Raw genomic sequence first — 21,173 nt, 5'->3', positions numbered from 1 at the left:
ATTTGTACTGTTCTGAAGCATTCTGAAGGAGTTTATTTAATGAATTCCATATTTAAAATTTGCTATAGCTAAGTCAGAGTTCAGCTATTCAAAATCAAAATATGTAGGGTTATAGTTCCTTGTCCAATTCAAATGTAAATGTTTTGAGGGCCGCTCTTGACCTCTCAGTGTCTAACAAAATAAGAAACCAGTGACATCAACTATTCAAACAAGAACCTTTTCTTTTGTTCCTGTTTAGTTGAATCACATGCAACATTAACAATGTCAAAATGTGTATTGATAAACTGTTTAAAAATGTGATCGTTATCCATCTAATACAACTCAGGAAAAGTCACCTGGAAAGACGGTATCATCCTAATTCAATCCAGCAATAATTTTTTAAGGGAGACAAGGAGGTACAGGATACAAAGGGATATGAAGGATTTTTGTATTTTCTGGTCTTAGCCATTCTGCTCAAGTCCATTTTTAACAGTTCCGAATGCTGACTTAGTTAAAACAGACACCATAGTGGGATGAATAGTGTTGAGAATGATTGACTGAAATTCAAAACACCATACATAATGATTTGTTTGACATACCCAGTAGGAAATTCTTATTTGTTTAACTTATTATTCATTTATGTATTCATAGGGGGGAAAAGACAATAAAACTATAATCTCTGCATAGTGCCTAGATGATCACATCAAAATGAACTTAGAGCGTTGAGGTACTGTGAGGTCTTTAGCTTGCTACAGAACAATTCGACATTGCTATATCATTAACTTTGTGTTGAGTTTAGATTATATTTATAAATCAGCAAGGGAAATTTAACCTGCATGTAATCCAAGGCTATGCTGAGAATTACATATTAAAAATACATATGCAGTATAATAGTTGTTCATGCGACATTTTGTTTTTCTTCATCATGAATGATTCAACAGTTACCTTGTTGAAATGCAAGCAAGCCAGCAAAATTAGTGTTTATCACTTTTGATTACTGAAATCAGGGCTGGCCCTAGGATAAAAAATGTCCTGGAGAGGCAGAGCTTTCAGCGCACCCCCATTAAACTTAGTTTATCAGTGTTTAATAGGTCACAAGCTCAGCTCAGTGCCTCTTTCAGATATGTGCCAAGGGCAACTGCCCACCTCACCCAGGCCTAAGGCTAGTCCTGACTGGAATGCTCAATAAAGAAGATACCAATGTATAGAGCTAGGACCCTGTCAGCATCAGCTCTCAGCTGTAATGTCTCATAGTTACCACTGCAGTGGCGGGGGGTTAGGGTCATGGATAAAAGTGCTGGACTCCTCCCCAATTTGTTCTTCCAGTGTTAGTCTCCATTTTGTCTCTCCAAAGATGGCTGTTTGTTTTGGTCTTTCTCTTCAGCCATGAGATACAGCTGAAATTAAGCTACAGGCTTTTTCACATTTGTTTGTAACCTTTTCTTTAAATAAATCCTTGAAGTTCTTCAATACTAAAGAACTGTGTGAAGGCCTCTTGCTTTGATGCTTTCTCACCAAACTGGTTTTGCTTTGCTATTTGGAGACTGAACTGCCATTCTTCCCCTACACAATGGACATTATACTGGTCTTACACCAGTTTGTTTCACCCAAAGATCCTTGGCAACTGTAATATTTGAGTGTTTTGAGAATTCTCTTGAAGACATTTCTAGTCTAGTTTCACAGAAATGAAGTTTCCTGGATTCCTGAGAAAGAGAATGAGCAGGATCAGACATCACATCTTATTTAATGAACCTCAACTGATGCTACAGTTTACTCCAAATCTTGATTTTGTTTCATCATGTCACAATTTGTGTGGATACTGCCCCTTCTTACCTCCCACAATCTAGACTTATCTCTCTCTATAACATCCCTGTGGGGATGGAACTACTGAAACAAACCAAAATCAAACCACAATTATGGTTACAGACATCATACAAGACCATAGTTAGGACAAACAAGCCAACTTTAAATCTTAGATTTAGACCATGGGTTGACTGACTGAAATAAACCACAGTTTGTTGACAGTTGCCATTTCAGACATACAAATTAACTACAGTTAGACTAAATAAGCCATCATTCACCATGATGTCTGAACCCTCCCATTGGCTTAAATATGTGATGAAGATATGCCTTATATCTCAAATATAAGAAACTTAAGAAATTTATTCTTAAAATGCATATGCACATCAACTAACCAAATGCTAATAGGAAACACTACCCTGGAAGCAAACTAATGATAATTAGAAAAATCTTCTTTACTAGTCCCATGCCACATTCAAAGGAGCATTAAAAGTGAACTTTATGAGTACCCTCTTCAAAAGTAAATTGCATCTCATCCATATTGGGAAGAAAAGCAACAATGTATAATGTGAACCGAGTTTGAATTATGGTGTTATGTGTTTAGATCTGATTAATGTGAGTGGCCTCTTGCTATTATTTTGCCCTAAGATGATGCCTGATCAAAATCTGGGTTGCGACAAAAGAATTTATGTTCTTAATGTTCTAGGGTGCTTCTGCAATGGACAGTTTGTCTGGAGTGTGGAGGCACATCTCCCACCTCCACCAGAATGAGTGAGTGAGTGTGTGTTTGTGTGTGTACACACACACCCATTTTAAGGAACAAAGCGAGCAACTTGGGACATGTTTTTAGGAAACAGAGAAAGAGGTCACTGTCACAACCAACTCTATCTGGGCTGGAGCAACCCTATCCAGGTTGAGCTGCTCATGAGAACTGCCCGGATTGGGACTGATCCTGGTGCTCCTTGGCCAGGTCGCTTGGGTTGTTTACCCAGGCTAAAAGTGAAGTAAGAGGCACACGCCCTCCTCCCTCGCTGCCCAGCCATGTGGGTAGCTGGGCTGCCAGCAGCCATTTAAACAACAGAGGCCAAGGGAATGTATAACTCAGCCTCTAGTGTTTCGACAATGCGCCGCGCAGTGCATGTGGAATTCCTGAAGGCTGGTCTTTGTTTTCCCAGCCTCCAGATCGCTGTGCTGCTAGCCGCAGCAGCAATCGTGTGGGCAGGCAAGAGGCATGGCTGCAGGATCACCAGCAGTCGTGTGGAGGAAGGGCTTATTAAGAATTTGCATCAGGAACAATATGGACTGTATCAGGTTGGAAACCATTATTGTTCTGATTCAATGCACAGCCCCACTGGGCAGGACTAGTCTATCATGAAAGCAAGGTAAAGTAAAATGATTCAGGCAGCAGTTTGTGTCCAGTTCTCTACAGCACCATTGCGCATTCCAGGTTAGCTGCTCAACAGTGGCATAATGTTTCCGTTCAGGCAAATCGCATTCAAAAAACATAAATAGCAAAGCGCCCAGCAAGGGGAGCAGTCTTGCCAAAACTAATAACCTGAAAAAACAGCAATCTTTTTATGCCGGACTTACATTTTATCAATAAATCGCAGCAATTAAATCCGAAACAAGGCATCGGAAATGTGAATGGCACCCTGCTGTCAGCGTAGGGACTGCAGTGTCACAACACAGGAAGTGTGGAAGCACATTTCAGAGATACGTCCTGACCCCCAGATTAGGGTCTAATCTGGAAATCGCCCATGTCAGCCCGTTCCCCGCTTTCCGGTATTATATCCCTTGTGGATGCCTGCAGAGGAAGGAAGGTGAAACATCACCATACTGCTTTTCATCTTGAGGAAAGAGCCTATTTTACCACCATGCAAGCCAGCTGGCAAATGGCAATGGGTGGCGGTGTCACGAGGAGGCAGGAGAGTGGCAAGTGACAAGGCAGACCTGAGAAGGCAAGTGCTGGACCCCGACATGGCAGTGGCATTGAACAGGGCCTTGGTGCGGGAGTGAAGGGCTTTGCAGCAGGGAACCTTTTGCAGTTCTTCTGCTATCTTGGGCATAGGTCACTTGAGAGCTTTCTATGCCACTGATGATATACGAAGAGTACAGCTAAAAAAAGATAATATGTGAAATGGCCTTGATTCTCTGTCACTTTTTTTTAATGACAACTCCTAAATTTGATGGGTTTCCAGTATCCCAGAAGCTAGCCATTTATGCTACAAAGCACTATGCCCAGCTTTTTTTTTAAACAAAACAACTTTCCATACACATTATAAACAGCCTCAAAGAGATTATACTGACCACATTTTCAATAGCTGAGGCCTTCACAAGGGGAGATGTTCTTTCTTGAACTTGAAGGCAAAGAAAATAAAAGGAAATGACTTCATTTCTGATGCTTACCAAATGCTCAACACCATTGTTCAGTATTAACAGGGGAAAGTATGGGAATGGCATCAAGGAGAAATGAGGTTTTTTAAAAAAGAAGAAAGAGAGAGAGAGAGAGAGAAATAACCTTTCTCTTTCTGGACTGGTAAAACAAACAATTAATCTGCATGCAAAACAAAAAGGAAAGGCAATTATACTTCATAATATATTTACATCACTGAAAACTAGATTTTTAAAAAAGGGGGGGCTTTACATTTGAAAGCACTTACAGATTTTGTTACAAAACTGCATGAATGCTTGATTTTATAAACTTTTTGTAAAATCTCTGCTGAAGGATAAGAGCTAGTATTTAGAGAAACAGGATTGAACTGACAGCAGGCTGTTTATGCTTGCTGATGCATACAGCTGTCTTAGCAGTTACCCAAAGCAAACTACACAGATCAAGCAGACACTGGATTTCACAGCAATGCCAGCGGCATGTATGTTTTGTGGACTCAAATAGGAAAATGTGCATAGTGAGCACTCCCACTAACAAAAGAAGTTCAATTTCCCCCACTGGTGGCACAAGATGTTTTGCAGCCTGATATAGTAGCTATACCTGCCTATTCTTAATTTTAAACACACCATCATATACATCAAAACAAAAGATGCAGAAATCATTATATGCATTGTGAGACAAGCTCAGAGAAGCAATATAATGGCATACAGGTGGGTTTCCAAGATAATAATTTCAGAAGACTAAAGGAGAAATCTTCCTACATTATTTCCTTGATGAAACAGTGTTAAGAGTGGATTGCTTCAGCTTATGGTTACCTGTAAATAGCAACGAACAACAGCAGATGGATAGTAAAAGGCATAGCCACATGTGTCTGCAATGGGAAAACTGCCTACAGTAAACCCCACCACACTGATTTAAGCACAGCTGTCAACATTGGCTTCTTTTAGGCCCCAAGGACCAATACACTGTTTCTCGTACAGGGAAACAAATTCAGGTCTTCTAGACAGATAAAGTTCCTTGAACTCATTATTCACAAGCAATCCCCAAAGAAGACTTCTTAATACAGTTCATTTTTTTCTAAATTGGGGTGGGGGTGGGGGAAACCAACCACATTACTTATCTAGAAACCTGTTTTCTCTCAGATACATATTCCATTCACACACATACACCAGCAAAAAAAAGGTAGAGTTCACTGTTTCTTTTCCTTCTTTATGTGCATATAACTGACTACCTGGGGATGGGGGTGGGGAGTGGGAATCATCATCCAAGCATACACAGGATAGGATACTGACACAAGAATCAAAGGTCGCCTTTGAACATCATGCCAAAACAGAGGCAACCATGCCAGAGGTCATCTGAAGGTGGGAACCCTCGGTTACGAGACCAAAGCAATCCAAGGTTCTAAGCCACAAACCTCAGTGTGAACCCTCAGTTCCTCCTTGGTTTTGTGGGCAATAACTCTGGTTAGAAATAGGAGTGTGTCCGAACCGGTCCGGGGCCATGCAAGAAGCCTCCAGGATGGTTCGGCCTTCGGCCGGTCCGGCAGGGGGGGGGGAGTGTGACTTTAAGGGCGGGGGTAGTACTTACCCCTCCTGCCGCTCTTCCCCCTCTGGCGCTCGACTTTGCTGCAAAGCTTTTGGGGCGGCAGTTCCTCCCTGCCACCCCTGACCCCATCGTTGTCTGCATCCTCTGCAACAAGTAGAAATTGGCGCTACGCATGCGCCCATCGCCGCTGTCGCTGGCACGCATGCACTGGCAGCGACGGGCACACGCACGCCATGATGGGCACATGCGTAGCTCCAACTTCTACTTGTTACAGAGGATGCAGACAACGATGGGGAGGAATTCTGCCGTCCCAAAAACTTTGCAGCAAAGTCGAGCGCTGGAGGGGGAAGAGCAGTGAAAGGGGTAAGTACTACTCCCCCACCCTTAAAGCCACACTCCCCCCAGTGCCGGACCACGCCTCTGTGGTTCCATGCACATCCCTAGTTAGAAAGTGGCATCGTATCGTCTGAAGGCTAACGCTGTTTCTAACTGGAGTTGAAGGTAGGAAGCTCCTCCCTCTCGATGTCTCAGGTTGCTGCCACAGCTGTTCATCATTAGACAGAGGAAGTCCCATGCAACCAATTCCTTTTCCCCACCACCACCACTCTCAATCTCCCAGACTCCAGATCGGATCGTTTGGGAGTGTGGCGGATGGGGAAATGTGTGAAGGTGGCCAAAGCAACAGGTGACCAATAAAGCCCTAAATGGCTTGAGACCTGTAGCTTCATCGAAGGTCCTGCTCATGGTGTCCCCACCTTTGGAAGTGTAGTGGCTGGAAAGAAAATACTCAGTTATGCCTCCTAAATTGTGGAATGTCTTTACCCTGTCCATTCATTCCGCACCTTCTCCTTGGTGGCCTTTAGGCCCCAATTAAGAATTAATGCTGAGAACCTTTATACTCAAAATTTTGAAATGTTTGAAAGGCAAAATGATGTAGCAACATTTTGCGAGAGGAGTCTATAACCATAACCATGTGTCCTGGTGATTGCCACTATAAATTAATTAATTACATAAATAGTCACTAGGACAAGTGCCATTGCTGACACTGCCACCCATACTTCTTGTGATCTCCAAAATAGCCTCCCCCCATTTCTTCTGGGAAATGTGGCACTTCAGCCTTAATAAAATGCTGGTATTTATTCAAGCTTTTAATAGACTCTAAGATCTTTAAGATGCTTACTTCCTGGATTTGATGCATGTTAGTTTTTGATATATGCTTCCACTCCATTTTTAGGGTACTTTGTACCTGCTGCTTTTGCTGTTTTCAATGTTTTTACAGCTGCTTCATTTTTATTGTTGCTTTATTTCTTAAATGAATACTTACAATGTTGTGAGCCACTTTGGCAACTGTATTTATTGGGTAAGTACATGAAAGAGGCCAGCTTCCTGTAATTTAACTTTTTGCTTTATGTCCATATATTTACTGACTTGCATTTATTGTACAGTTTCTCACAGTTTCTGGAAATTTGTGACTAATGTGCAGCGCAAGGTTCTACATGTTTACTCAGAAATAAGTCCCACTCTGTTCAATGTGGCTTATTCCCAAGTTCAGATTTGAAGGCCTGGGGGACAAAATTAGGAGGGGTTGGAGGGGGGGATAACAAACTACCCTGGAGGTTCTTTTCTTCCCATTTTTCCTCATTCTTTTCTGGGGTGTTTTCAGGCATTCACATCTCTGGTCCCAGGTAAGGCCACTTATGACATTTTGCTCCCTTCCATCCACTTTCTAGTTTTCTCTCCATTAAATCCACACTTCTAGTTTCCTCCTCCTTTTAAATCTCTGCTCCTTCCTAATGGAAAAGGAAGGAAGGGGATGAAGAAAAGCAACATGGTGGCATTTTACTTTCCATTCCTCGCAGGCCATCCATGAGGAAACCCTTAAGAAGCACTCACAACCTGCCACCTGAAAGTGGTACACTTCATCTTTCTTCATAGTAGAGCCAGTCCTGTAAAAAGGACAAGAAAACACAAGAACCTTGTGTTCATTCAGATTGTTAATTCCAGGCACCTGAAAAGTCTAACATAAACGTAATTTACTTCATTGCATGATGCCTTCCTTTTCCAAAAATAACAAGAGCCAGAACTTGACATTATGCTAGCAGGTGTAACAAACCTTGAAAAGTTGCTAAAACAAGAAAAAGAGGGGGCACATTTACAAGAATAATTGCATCTTGGGTCTACAGGGTTTCAGCAGAGCTAAAATGAACATGACTCAGATTTCTGGCTCGAACAGAAAAAGAAACCTATTAAACATTAATGACATTTCACTTTGTATTACAGCATGTCAAAGTTAACCTCCATCAACTGGTCTTTTGTGTAACCTGACTGTAAAATATTCAAGGGAGCTCGCTCTCTAAAGCCTTCCATCCTCTCCTTGTGTTTACAGCCTCACTTGCACTTGTAAAGAACTGGTAGTATAGCCAAATTTGAAAGTGAAGTGCAGTGCAAGGTGCTTATCCAAATACAAGAAAATGCTATACTCCAGCAGTTGGTGTGTGCAAACCAGTTCGAATTCGAACCAGTTCTACTTTGTACTGGCCCGGTGTGATGGCTTGGTTTGGAACCAGACCGGCTATTAAAATTGTAGAGCCAGTCTGAGTTTGAACCAAATTGAGCCTGGTTCAAACTGAACCAGTTGGAAGAGGCTCAAAGGCTTAAGCCTCCATTTTGTGCAGTAGTGGCCATTTTGTGACATGTGTGTAACTTTAAGTGACTGGCCGAGCTGCTTCTTCCCTGATTGTCCAGATGTGTCTGGCCTTTTGGTAGGCTTAACAATGTTGCCACTCACTGCCACTCCATTGGCTGGGGGGGGGAACAAGGGGGTGCTCCAAAAGAAGGGTGATTCAAGTTATATTTAAAGGTCACCCCTGGCCTATTAAAAATCGCTCTGCCTAGAGACTGGAGAGAGCTGCTGGTGCCTGCCTGCTGGCTGTGGAGTTCTTCTGGTCTCACAGAGGTTTGTCTCTGAATTCTTTTCTGTTCTCCGTTCTTTCTTTCTTGGTCTTTCCCCCCTTTTTAGACTTTTAAAATGATTTTTTCCTGTCTGGCTGTATTTAAAAAATAAAAAAAATAAACTGCAGCAAGTGAGTGGGGCCCAATTCTTCTAGCCCAGCTAGCCAACCAGGCTACAGGCCTCTCTCGCCCATTTTTTCCCTTCCTAACCCCCCCACACACACACACACTTTTCCTGACTCTCTTTTTGCTGGTTTGGTTTTTTTCCATTTTTATGTCCCCACATTTTTTGTAGCCAGGCAGCAGGTTGTGCTCTCTTTGGCCTGCCTGTTGCGAGGCCATTGACCTATATTTGGATTATTATTATTTCTTGTTTACACAGTCAGACAGGTGTTATTGACTGGTTTGTTTTATACAGACATCGAGTCCTTCCCAAGGACCTAGGATGGCTGAATTTTATTGTCAATTGTTATAGATATCGTCGCAGAATATAGGCTGTTCCCAGTAAAGCTGCTTTTTGTAATTGGCTGATGGTGATTTCTGTGGCCCCTATGGTGTTGAGGTGCTCTTCGAGGTCTTTTGGAACTGCACCCAGGGCGCCAATTACCACTGGGATTATTTCGGTCTTCTTCTGCCACAGCCTTTCAATTTCAATTTGTAGATCTTTGTATTTGGTGATTTTTTCTATTTCTTTTTCTTCTATTCTGCTATCCCCTGGTATTGCTATGTCGATTATTTTGACTTGTTTTTCTTTCTTCTCGGCTACAGTTATATCTGGTGTATTGTGTGGCAGATGTTTGTCTGTCTGTAGTCGGAAGTCCCATAATATTTTTACGTCTTCATTTTCTTCAACTTTTTCAATTTGATGGTCCCACCAATTTTTGGCTACAGGTAGCTTGTATTTTTTGCAGATGTTCCAGTGTATCATCCCTGCTACTTTGTCATGCCTTTGTTTGTAGTCAGTCTGTGCGATCTTTTTACAACAGCTGATTAGGTGGTCCATAGTTTCATCTGCTTCTTTACAAAGGCGGCACTTGCTGTTTGTGGTTGATTTTTTGACTTTTGCTCTTATTGCATTTGTTCTTAGTGCCTGTTCTTGTGCAGCCAGTATTAATCCCTCTGTTTCTTTCTTCAAGTTGCCATTCTTAAGCCATTGCCAGGTCTTGGTGCTGTCTGATTTTCCACTTATATTGTGCAAATATTGACCATGCAGTGGCTTATTTTTCCATTTTTCTGCTCGGTTCTTGACTTGTTCTTTCTTGTAGGCCTGCTTTGTTTCATTGGTGTTGAATAGTTTCACATTATTGACCATTTGAAGTGCATCTTCTTCACTGTCCTTGATATATTCTTCAAGGCCTCTTTTCTCCTCCTCTACTGTTTGATGGACTTGCAGCATTCCTCTTCCACCTGAGCTGCGAGGGAGGTATAGCCTATCGACATCACTGCGGGGGTGCAGAGCATGATTGATGGTCATGATTTTCCTGGTCTTACGATCTAGCATCTCTAGCTCTGCCTGGGTCCAGTTGTTGTTGTTGTTGTTGTTGTTATTTTAATAGTTTTTATTCTTGCTTCCATGACAGGGATGGAGGAAGAGGTTTCAGTGGCTGCTAGCACAGCCAGATTGTCCCTCATTCTCATGGCCCCCACAACACTCATCTTACCACTCAATGAGGCCCCCGCCATCCAAGTCATTGACACTTTGGCTCTGATATGTCTACCAGATAAATTAATTGTGGGAGTTAAGTTGATGGCTTGAGTACTCCTTTTTCTAGTCATGTTCTAGTCATGTTGGGTTGTTTGGTTATCTCCAGTAAGACTCTGCAGAGAGAGGAGTCTGCTGTGGAGGAGGAGCCTCCTCAGTCTGACCCTTCCTGTATGGAGGGCAGTGGGGAGGGTGGTGGTGGTGGGTGGCCAGCAGCTCAAGTAGAGTCACCATCAAGCGGCCAGAGACATCCAAGATGTTGGAGACCTCCAGCAACGTTTGGAAGCACTTTGAGATCCCTCAAAGTGCCCCAACCCATGCTTCCTATGTCCACTGCAAGACACAGGTCAGCAGGGGGAAGGATGTTAAGCATCTGGGAACGACCTCCATGTGGCGACACATGCAGCACCGTCACCCTGCCATGCTTTCTGCTGCTGACAGTGCTAGTTCGGCTAGTAATGTGCCTGCAGCTAGCGCTGACAAGGTGCACCAGCTTCTTCAATGAAGTAGAATACACTGCCTGTCAAGCAGTGGGCAAGGGCATCGGGCAGCAAGCATAGTGGTCAGACTGATCCACATCTCATAACACAGCTCATAGGCGAGATAATGGTGATGGATTACCAGCCATTCCAAGTGGTGGAAAATGCCGGCTACTCCAGTCATTGGCTCCTGACTATGAAATCCCCTCAAGAACAACCTTCAGTTGGACGGTGGTCCCCTCTCTGTACAGGTAATGCAGGGAAATTGTGTTGGGTATGCTGCAGTCAGCAGAGCCCAGCACCAGCGTGCATTTCATGACTGATCTCTGGAACAGTGTCAAAGGAATGCACACTGCTTTCTAGGGATGTGCATGAACCGGTCCGAATGCCATTCTAAAGGCCTCCGAACCAGTTCGAAGGCGGCGTCGACTCGAAGGTTCGATGCCAGGGATGCCTCTTCAAGGGTGGGAGAGAGTGCACTTACCCCTCCCACTGCTTTTCCCCCACTGGCACTCCATTTTTAGCAAAATCCATGGGGCGGCAGCGTACTTCCCTGCTGCCTCTTCCCCCGTTCTTGGCCGGAAGTATCACCTGCGCGTGCACCCATCGCATGCGTGCACGATGGGCCCATGTGCAGGTGATACTTCTGGCCAAGAATGGGGGAAGGGGTAGGAGGGAGGTACGCTGCCACCCCATGGATTTTGCTAAAAACAGAGCGCCGACGGGGAGAGTGGCAGGAGGGGTAAGTGCACCCTCCGCCCTTAAAGAGGCACTCTCGTTGGCATCAAACCGCACCTCCACGGTTCCGTGCACATCACTACTGCTTACCTGTCCCTCACTGATCACTGGTGGGGGCTGGAGAGAGAGGGAACCTCCAGTGATGCTGCCACTGCATCCAGCCCCTCTCACACAGTTTTGTACAGGTGGGCTGTTCTGCATGTGTAGAAAATGGATATGGCACATACCATGGAGGTGGAGGCAGCTGTCATCGGCCACCAGGATGAAGAATGCCTAGCCAGGTCACCAAACCTCAGGCAGGGCTTCATTGTCATGGAAAAGGCTCCAGTGCAACTAAGGCAGTAGAGCGGATGATGTGTGTGAACTTATGCTGCATGGCCCACAAACTGCATTTCGCTGTACCATTGGCCTCAAGGAGGCCATCGTCCAGAGAACAGGCCTGCCTTCCGCACAGCTGCACTTGTGGAAAAGGCCAACAGGATTGCAGCCCATTTCCATCAAAGTCCAGGCACATGCTCCGTGATTGGCAGTGTGAGCATGGCCTGCCTTGACTCCTCAAGCCTGGAGATGTTGACAATTATGAAACTACACCCTGCTCTTGCTCCAGCACCTGCTAGAGCAAGAGGTAGCCCTCGACAACATGGCAAGCAATTATGGCTTGGGCTTGTGTGACCTCTCCAACTCGGAGTGGAAGCTCATGTCCAAGATGGTCTTGGTACTTGGTACTTAGTACTTGGTACTGGTCTTGGCCCTTCCTGTTTGTAACGAAGGCATAGGGTATTACTATGAAGAACTTACTACATGCATACATACTACATACATAGTATTACTACTATGTTGCTGCCAAGAATCCACATGGTGTTTAGATTCTTTTTGTTGTTACATAGCTTCCTCATAGGGATTCATTATGATAAATAGCTATAACAAACCAAAGAATCTAAAATACATACACATTCCCAATAAATCAATAGAGTGCCCCACTGCCTCACAGGTTGGGTGGCAGTTGGGCACCATGGGGCCCTGCCACCCACCCCATTTTGAAGTGCCTAGCATCACACACAGACATAAAAGGGGGCCACTTCAAATCCCCATTATTCCCTATGGGAAAAAAAAACCTTGAAAAAACTTTTAGAATTATTAAAAATCAACTGAGTGCCCTATAGCTTTGGGGGTTGGGTGGTGGTTGGAATCCATGGGCACCTATCACCCAACTATTTTTGTGCCCCCAGGTGCTCACCATAGGGAATAACGGGCCAGTTCAAGTTCCCATTATTCCCTATGGTGAACATTTCAGAGCTGGTTCAAGTGTGGTTCTAATTTGAACTGAACCAGAGGCTGGCTCAACCGAACCAGAACTCAAACACTGCCACCTGGTTTGAATTTGAACCAAATCATTTAAACCGGTTTTGTGCACATGCCTATCCTGCAGCCTCATGTGCATAATGTGTACCCTTTCTTCCCATGGTGCTGATCCAACCATTCCTGGAATTGATGGGAAGCCTATATATCTTGAAGTGCCATGTGCTCACCGGTGATGACCACAGAGAGCCTTGAAATGGTGCCTAACCAAATCTTTCAAAATCTGACCAGGAATCTTAATGTTGCATCTCCATAATATTGTTGTTTCCCAGCATTCTTTGATGGGTTTTCACTCATAAATATTCCCTATTCTCAGTTTTATTTTAGCATACATGTTCTATGGAAAAATCTGTAACTTATTAATATATTTTACACATTAAAGAGGTCATTTGAAGTTTGTTTATTCCCTATGTGATAAGAAAGAATGTTTTACAGTAAAAGCCTGTATATGTAATGTGCTTATTTTCCTTGTATCTGTATCCATCCATATCAGTTTTGTGTCAATCTGATCCAAATTTGGGAGAGTGCTGGTGGACAAAGTTTGCTTCATAGGATCACCTTTCCTTACTTCCTGCTACATGGTATGATCTGTAGAGACCTTGAGATCTTGGGCAACTTTGATGTAACATTTCTCATTTCAAATTGTATAGCTCTATGGTCAATACTCTGTGAAATATTTGGGGAAACTGTGAGAGCTATTTTTCTACACAGCAGAAGCATATATTGAACACAATCTAAATATCTGATTCAAGTTCAACCAGGGCCTAATTACAAACATATTCTTCATCGTTGTCGTCTTCTTTCTCCTTCCTTAAATAGAAACCATGTGGGGTCATCAGCCTGGGACTGTGGTAAGAGGGCTATATAGCCCTTTCTCTCTCCACAGAGAAGCTTAGCCCTTTCTTTCTCCACAGAAAGGGCTTTTGTTGAGATTACCATAGTCTCAATAAAAATTGTATCCCCAAAGCTGCTATCAATAAAAGCTATCCTTTTTGTAACCAAGTTTATAGGAGCTCCAGGGACACAGTTTTCCTTGGGATCACCTGTGGTGGTGAATATCCCTTCCTCATACACCATGGTTCCAATCCTGATTACACTTGCCACAGCTGCTATTTAAGTGCGGGGCAGCGGGGCACACAGGGCCTAAGTACATGTTTAATGCAACATGTAATCTGGTCCTCAAATGAGTCTTTAGCGAAGAATCCTTGTAAGAATTCTATACATTATAGCAAAATATAATGAAGGTCAATATGGCATCATGCCGATCCAGACCAAGGTTAAAGTTAATATTTGACTTTGTGGTTCAGATCATAGCTTTTTTCAGATGTGGTCTAGACAGTACACTTTTTAAAAGTCTGAAGCCCAGAAACATACAAATATTTTCTGACTACTTGGCTTTTGAAATCCTGCCATTTTGAGAAGTGAATTTCTCATTGTTAAGACAAGTACTAAAACTTGCCTATGTCTACATTAAGTCAAAGTCAGGTGGCCAGCCATAATTCATTTTTGTCTTCTTCTGGGTCCAAGAAAATAAAGAGTGAGAAAGAGCATGCCCCCTTTTTGTGAACTTGTTTCTTATGTTTTGCACATGTGCACATTTAGCATGCATCTGTATTTTGTAAGGGAGCCTCGGAAGTGTTCATATGCATACACACAACATTTTGCAGGAGAGAGTAGGAGGAGGTGGTGGCATGAGCCCCATCTTGGGCCAGAGGTAGGCCCATGTCAGTGGTCCTATTCAGCAACACGGAATATATATCTAGTAGATAAATTGCAGGTAATTCTCTACCAATGTTGATTGTACAAGTGTGCAGTTGCCAACAATATTCTATACTTGATGAATTCTTATCTGGCAGTCATCCTAAACATAGAAATCTTAAGGTAGAGAAGTCATTTGTGCTTTTCTGTCCATTTGTAATGACTTGTTAGGCCCATTCACACATTATGTTCAACATTCATAGAATGAGTGTACAGTGTACAAAGGTACAGATCTGTACACAGGTTCAGTCATTCTCATGTTATGTCAAATGCAGGTACAGAAGTACTCTTCCTATCTGTACCATGCATTTGAAGGGCCTATATCAAGGTTCACTTTTAAAATGTCAATCACACAGACATATGTATGAGTGTACAGACACCTGTACACTCGTACAGCATCATGTCCGAAATGGGCTGTTTTACAATTTTGTGTTGTCCTCTTCCTAGGAAGATAACTTCTCTAGCTTTTTTAACATAATGTAACTAACTGTATGTCAAAGAGCTGGGCCAGCCACAGAGAAGGCCTGGTCCCAAGTTAACACCAAACGAGCTGGTGGCAACCGTAATCAGACCTCCATAGATGATCTTAATAGACAGCAGGGAACATGACAAAGCAGGCACTCTCTTACTGTAAGTACCCTGGACCCAAGTCATTAAGGGCTTTATATGTAATAACCAGCACGTTGTATTTTGCACTGAAACATATCGGCAGGCAGTGCAGTTCTTTTAAAGGTCCCTTCAGGTTATCCCAGAAAGAAACTAGTCTGGATTTCACATTCTGTATCAGTTGTAGTTTCTGGATTATATACAAATGCAACCCCATGTAGAGTACATTACAGTTACCAAGCGTTTATGAAAACGAATGTGAAAGAAATGGTGGTGGGAGTGTCTGAGTGAGTGACAGAGAATAGGCTCATTTTTAAAGTGATTTGCTTGGCATGAGTTTCTCTTCTATCCGTTGTGGATTCACTTGCTCTGTGGCTTGGCCCATTTTCTTAAGTGATCTGAGATACGATGTGAAACAAAGTAAGACAGGAGTCAGAGCAAAAACTCCTGCATTGCTCCTACTTTGGGGTCAGGGCAGATATTCAAAGGCAAAGCCCGGTGATTCCGTTTTGCCTCAGTTAACAAAAGTGAAAGCGCAAAGGAGCTAGTAATGTATATGTCTGTATAGCAAATACAGAATTTGCATTCTTTTACCCAATCCTCTGAAATTCTAATCTTCCAAATTTTGCCATATTTTACATACAATTAAGCTCAGCCGCAACAAGCTAAATCATTCACTTACCAGCCTTCTTCTTACCAGCCTTGTTACCATGGAAACAAATTCTTCACAAGCACCAATCAAATGAGCTAGTTCAAAACAAAAGATTAATGCATACCTAATTACTCCTCAGCCAAATTAGAGAAAGAAGCTGGTAGAAAACATGAGGGGGGGGGATCAAATTGCAACCGTAGTCAGGCAGCAAAAGATTAGTAAACAACCTTCAAAAAATAATGGGAGAAACTAGAATTTCAAAAGGACAAGTATGAAGGAAACAGTCAAAGGAAACAGTCAACCATAAATGCAAAAAAGGGGGAAATTAATTTTTACAGCTTTGGCAAAGAGAGTTGTAAAAATAAAAATGACCAAAAATTACTTTATAGCCCAAAGAAAGCTGGACCCAATTGGTTCAAATAATATTTAGAATTCTGTACAAGCCCTTTAATCTCTGTATCTTGGCTTCACCATTTTATAACAGTTATGGCTTCATGCTTGAAAGAGAAGTCTGAGTAGTACATTAAGATTTGTGAGGTGATTTGTGCACCCATGATGGGATGAAACTTGCCCACAGATCTCAGGGCAACACAGCACATGTATTAGGTGAAGCTCATGCTACAATCCTATGAATACTGGGAGCTAGTCCTACTGAACACAGGTGAGACTTTTACTTCCTAGTAAACATGCATTGTAGGATTACATTGCAGAAAAGCTGTTCTATATGATACGATATGTTGGTATCCTGCAAGAGTGCCCAATGATTCTGAGCAGCAATCCATGAGGTCAAGATGCCATATCTCTTTAGCTTTGAGCAATAACTTCAAGGAAGACATTAGATATCCTTTGCAATCTAACATTTAAGAGAATTTGAAACATTGCAGGCTACAGTGGGGACCAGCAGAACAGATACAAGCTCAAAACTAATGCTCAGCTTTGAAGAGGGATTAAACTGATGAAAATTATGATAATATTGTTTTTATTTATCTATCTCTGTGTGTGTGTGTGTGTGTGTGTGTGTGTGTGTGTATATATATATAGAGAGAGAGAGAGCGCTATTCCATTATATCCTCAGAGTAACTTTGTTGGGTAGGATAAGCTGAGAAAAAGTGACTGGTCCAGGGTCACCTTGTGATAGTCACAGACAAGTAGGAAACAGTGGCGGTGCCAGAAAAAAATTAGGGAGGGGCCACAGAAGGGTTAAAGTGCAATTATGCATGGGTAAGCTATATTTATTTATTTATCACATTTTTATATCGCCCCAAATGCAAGTTCTCTGAGCAATTTACAAGACAATAAAAACAAGCAATAAAAAGATTAACACATTTCAACAATTAAAATTTAAAACATTAAAACTATTAAATACAATTAAAACAATAGCTAATGAAAAGCCTGGGTAAACAAATGCGTCTTGACTGCCTTTTTAAAAGTTGCAAGAGATGGGGAGGCTCTTATTTCAGCAGGAAGTGTGTTCCAAAGCCTCGGGAGAATGGAGAAGGCCCATCCCTGAGCCACCAGACGAACCAGTGGCAACTGCAGATGAACCTCTCCAGATGATCTCAATGGGCGGTGTGGTTCATAGCAAAGAAGACATTCTCTTAAATACCCAGGGCCCAAGCTGTTTAGGGCTTTATAAGTTATAACCAAAACCTTGTACTTTGCCCGGAAAGCTATCGACAGCCAGTGTAGATCTTTTAAGATGGGAGTACTATGGTCTCTCCGAGATGAGCCAGAGACCAACCTGGCTGCCGCATTCTGGACTAAGTGCAGTTTCCAGACTACGTACAAAGGCAGTCCCACATAGAGCATATTGCAGTAGTCAAGTCTGCAATGTCCCTCAATATCCCACGATATCCCTACAATATCCCACGTATTAAATTTCTGAAACAGAAATGAGGGCAATGGTAGGGCAAGCCACTTGTGGGGGAGGGCTTGTCCACCCATGCCCCCCTCTGGAGCCACCATTGGCAGAAATCTGACCCCAGGTTTTCCTGATCCAAATTCACCACACTGTCTACAGCATCACATTGGTCCTCAAAAGTACCCTAGCCCATTTCACACAATGATATTGTTATTTGTAAGGACCACAGTAATCTTATTTAATTCTTACTCACTTCACAGGGCACACACCCATGTTGTCAACTTTCAGAAATTTTGTTCTCAGATCAGGCATGCAGCAGGTGCAGCAGGCTCTCAAGAGAACAGCAACCTTCATTCCAGCAGAGCATAGAACATGGCTCTCTAAGAAAGGGGTTAACTAAAGTAAGACATCCTGAGAGATTTAGGAGGAACAGAAACTGAAATTATTAAAAATACCAGCTGACATACGATGCAGGGGTTACATCACACCAGTAACTCTGTATGCACATAAGTTGCACAAACATGAAAAATGTGCAGATGCTGTTACACAGCGTAAACTCATTATTTCTATTGGGCTATTTCCAGTGTGGTATGTCAGCCACCATACACACACACACACAAGTTCGTTTAGAGATAAGCAGGATCATGGTGGCAAATCTGATATATGCATGATCTATATATGCTACAATATATGCATGATCCCTCACAGCTGTGTTAGTGTGGCTGGTAACTATTCCTTTTTAAAGAACTCTAACCAAACTCATAGCTTCATCTCGTCTCTGTGGCTGCTTCTCAGAGGAGGAGATTATATTTAGCATTTTTTCCCCAGAATATACCTTATGTTTATTTGATACATGATTAGCAGAAAAAGTTATTAGGCCATTGGCTGACCTGGAAAAATGTGCTAAGAAAGTGGTTTTTATTACACCATCTACGTATGGATTTTGCTCAGTGAAAATTCGGTAGGTACAAAAAAATTTAAGAATGATGATTGTGCTTTTATGGGAAAATAGTTTTTGTACTGTAGCAATTTTACTATGACAACATTATAGTGAAACAGGACACATACTATTAGTGCACACAAAAATAGCATATACAATAGACTCACAAGTTATGTTTTGAAGTGTAAATAAAAGTTTGTTTTAATTTCTAACAGCAACAAAGAACAAGCAAACACAGGAAAATTGCAGTTATTCAACGTGATCACAATTGACTCCAGTTTACTGATCCTAGAATTCAAGACTAAAGGGAAACATGTTTTTCATTTTCCTGTTCAGAAATCAAACCATCCTATTCAAAGCCATAGACAGCCATGGATCTGAAGGTGCCCGACCATCTGAAGAAAGTCTCTTTCCAAAGAAGTGGATTAATACTGCATGAGAAAAGTGACCACTATGGGTATTAGAACCTTACAAGACTTTCCACTAGCTCTTTTCAATAACTTTTTATGGCCATAAACTTTTTTATGGCATTTGTAAACAGCAGTCTATACCTTCCTTATTCCTTTTATACTCCAATACAACTCCCACATCCTGTGACTCTGCATTGTGAGAAGACTTTCATGTGCAAAATGTTAGTTCATGAAAGAGCACAAAGTCTTTGGTCCATCTGGCTCAGTATTGGGCTGATTTGGTGATAAGGCGCTCAACACATGTGATTAGGAAAGGGACAGGCCAAGACTGTGCCACAGACATCCTGATGCTCTTTATGGCATGACCCTATTGCGTAGGGGGTTGTTCATTCAAATTGCTGGTATACACATGCTCCAGCTAAAAAGCAAACAAAAAAAACTACCTGGACCATGTGTATCGGGCCATTTGGATGAAGAGCCCCTTCACACACAATAAAGGAGAGCATCGGGACATCCTCAGAAGACATCGTGATGGATATGGTCCTGACATGTCCCCTTCCTAACTTCATGTGCCAGGAGCTGCTGTCATCCAAACCAGCCCATTGTCTAGGATAACGAGCAGCAGCTTTCCAGGGTTTCAAACAGGAATCTATCCTAACTCTATCTAGAAGTACCAGTGATTGAATCCTGTATTCAAAACAGGTGCTCTGTCTGAGCTACTGCCTCTTCCCAAGAGGTAGCCCAACAAAACATAAAGAAAACTTTCTCCTTGATAGTTTATACATCTGTAAGTTTCACTATGCTATCCTTTGTTTTTTAAGTCATTCAGCTGATGGCAAACAGATTTTTCCTTATGTGCCAGCAATGGCCTAAAGGGAATGGAACATCATTCCTGTTAACCAATGAATACTTCTTTTGAGCAGCCTGGTAATTTGCCTTTTTGTGGTTTTGGTGTAGACCGTAATGGCTTAGTGGCATGGTTTTCTCAGGCAATTAAGATTTTGCAAGGCAAAACATCTTGTATCATGCACAGCTTACATCCTCTGAAGTTTTCCCATACAGATGGTATACAAATTTCGCATGCTGAAAGTACTGACCTGGTAACACAACATCTTTTCCAATATCAGTGAACAGATTTTAAAAACCTCTTAACTTTCAGACACCATAGCAAGTGTCCTTCCCTATGGAAGGCTGTTGTTCAACCCTCATCTGGAGATTTTTTTTATATATGAGTAGGGCTTCCTACTCCCAAGTAGCCCCATTAGTTACATTGGATGCCCTCCAACCTTTTCAGGCCACATAACCTGTAATTAACATTTCACTTCAGGGGAGTGCAGCAGTGACGCCCCAACATCCCAAGCATGGTGCCCTGTGTAGTCACTGAGAATGTGAGTTGTTAGCGAAGAAAAATGAACATTTCAAACCCCACACTAATGAGGATTCAAGCTTCAACATCTCAGTTCTCAGCATTTCAGCTGAAAGGACAGACTGTGGCTGACCTAAGGATATTCATCACAGGTCTGGGAGCTGGTCATGTGCATTCTACAGACCAGTCTTCACATCACAGTCTTCACAACAATCTTCACATCTTTAGCTGGGTTTCTTGTTCTGGCACACACTTCCTGGGTACACACAATGTCAACAACTTCTGTCTATCCAAGCCAAACATGTATGACAGTGCTTCCCTATATGAATGTGGTTGCATCTCTAGGGGTATGTCTGGCTTGTTGTGTCTCATAGGGTCTAGACAGGTCAGCCTCTTGCTCAGGAGAGCTTCTGCCAGCTCTACTCTGGGGAAAAAGTTATCCCCCACCACAATTCTCTGAGGACAGGTTCAGATGTCCTGCACACTTGAAAGCATCAGGGCCATGGTATGAACACACCTGTCCTGATGTCACTGGTGGATGTGCCAGTGCACTCTTGGTGCATCCTTTAATTGCTAGAGAGGGATGCTCATCTGAATTACCCCTCTACACACACCACAAGAAGGTTTTGGAATGCAT

At 42.5% G+C, this 21,173-nt stretch overlaps 1 long non-coding RNA gene across 1 annotated transcript; it reads right to left on the bottom strand.

Moving 5' to 3' along the window:
- Window positions 1-414: 414 nt before the first annotated feature.
- On the bottom strand, window positions 415-7,640 carry LOC128347142 (uncharacterized). Its single transcript, XR_008317407.1, has 3 exons — window positions 7,323-7,640; window positions 4,087-4,136; window positions 415-1,682 (listed from the first exon to the last, which is right to left on the bottom strand). It is a non-coding gene; the product is annotated as an uncharacterized LOC128347142 (long non-coding RNA).
- Window positions 7,641-21,173: the final 13,533 nt, after the last annotated feature.

Source organism: Hemicordylus capensis, chromosome 2 (assembly GCF_027244095.1).
Source record: "Hemicordylus capensis ecotype Gifberg chromosome 2, rHemCap1.1.pri, whole genome shotgun sequence".
Classification (NCBI taxonomy): domain Eukaryota; kingdom Metazoa; phylum Chordata; class Lepidosauria; order Squamata; family Cordylidae; genus Hemicordylus; species Hemicordylus capensis.
Note: the sequence above shows the minus strand (reverse complement) of the source record. Positions and strands in the feature narration are given on the sequence as shown.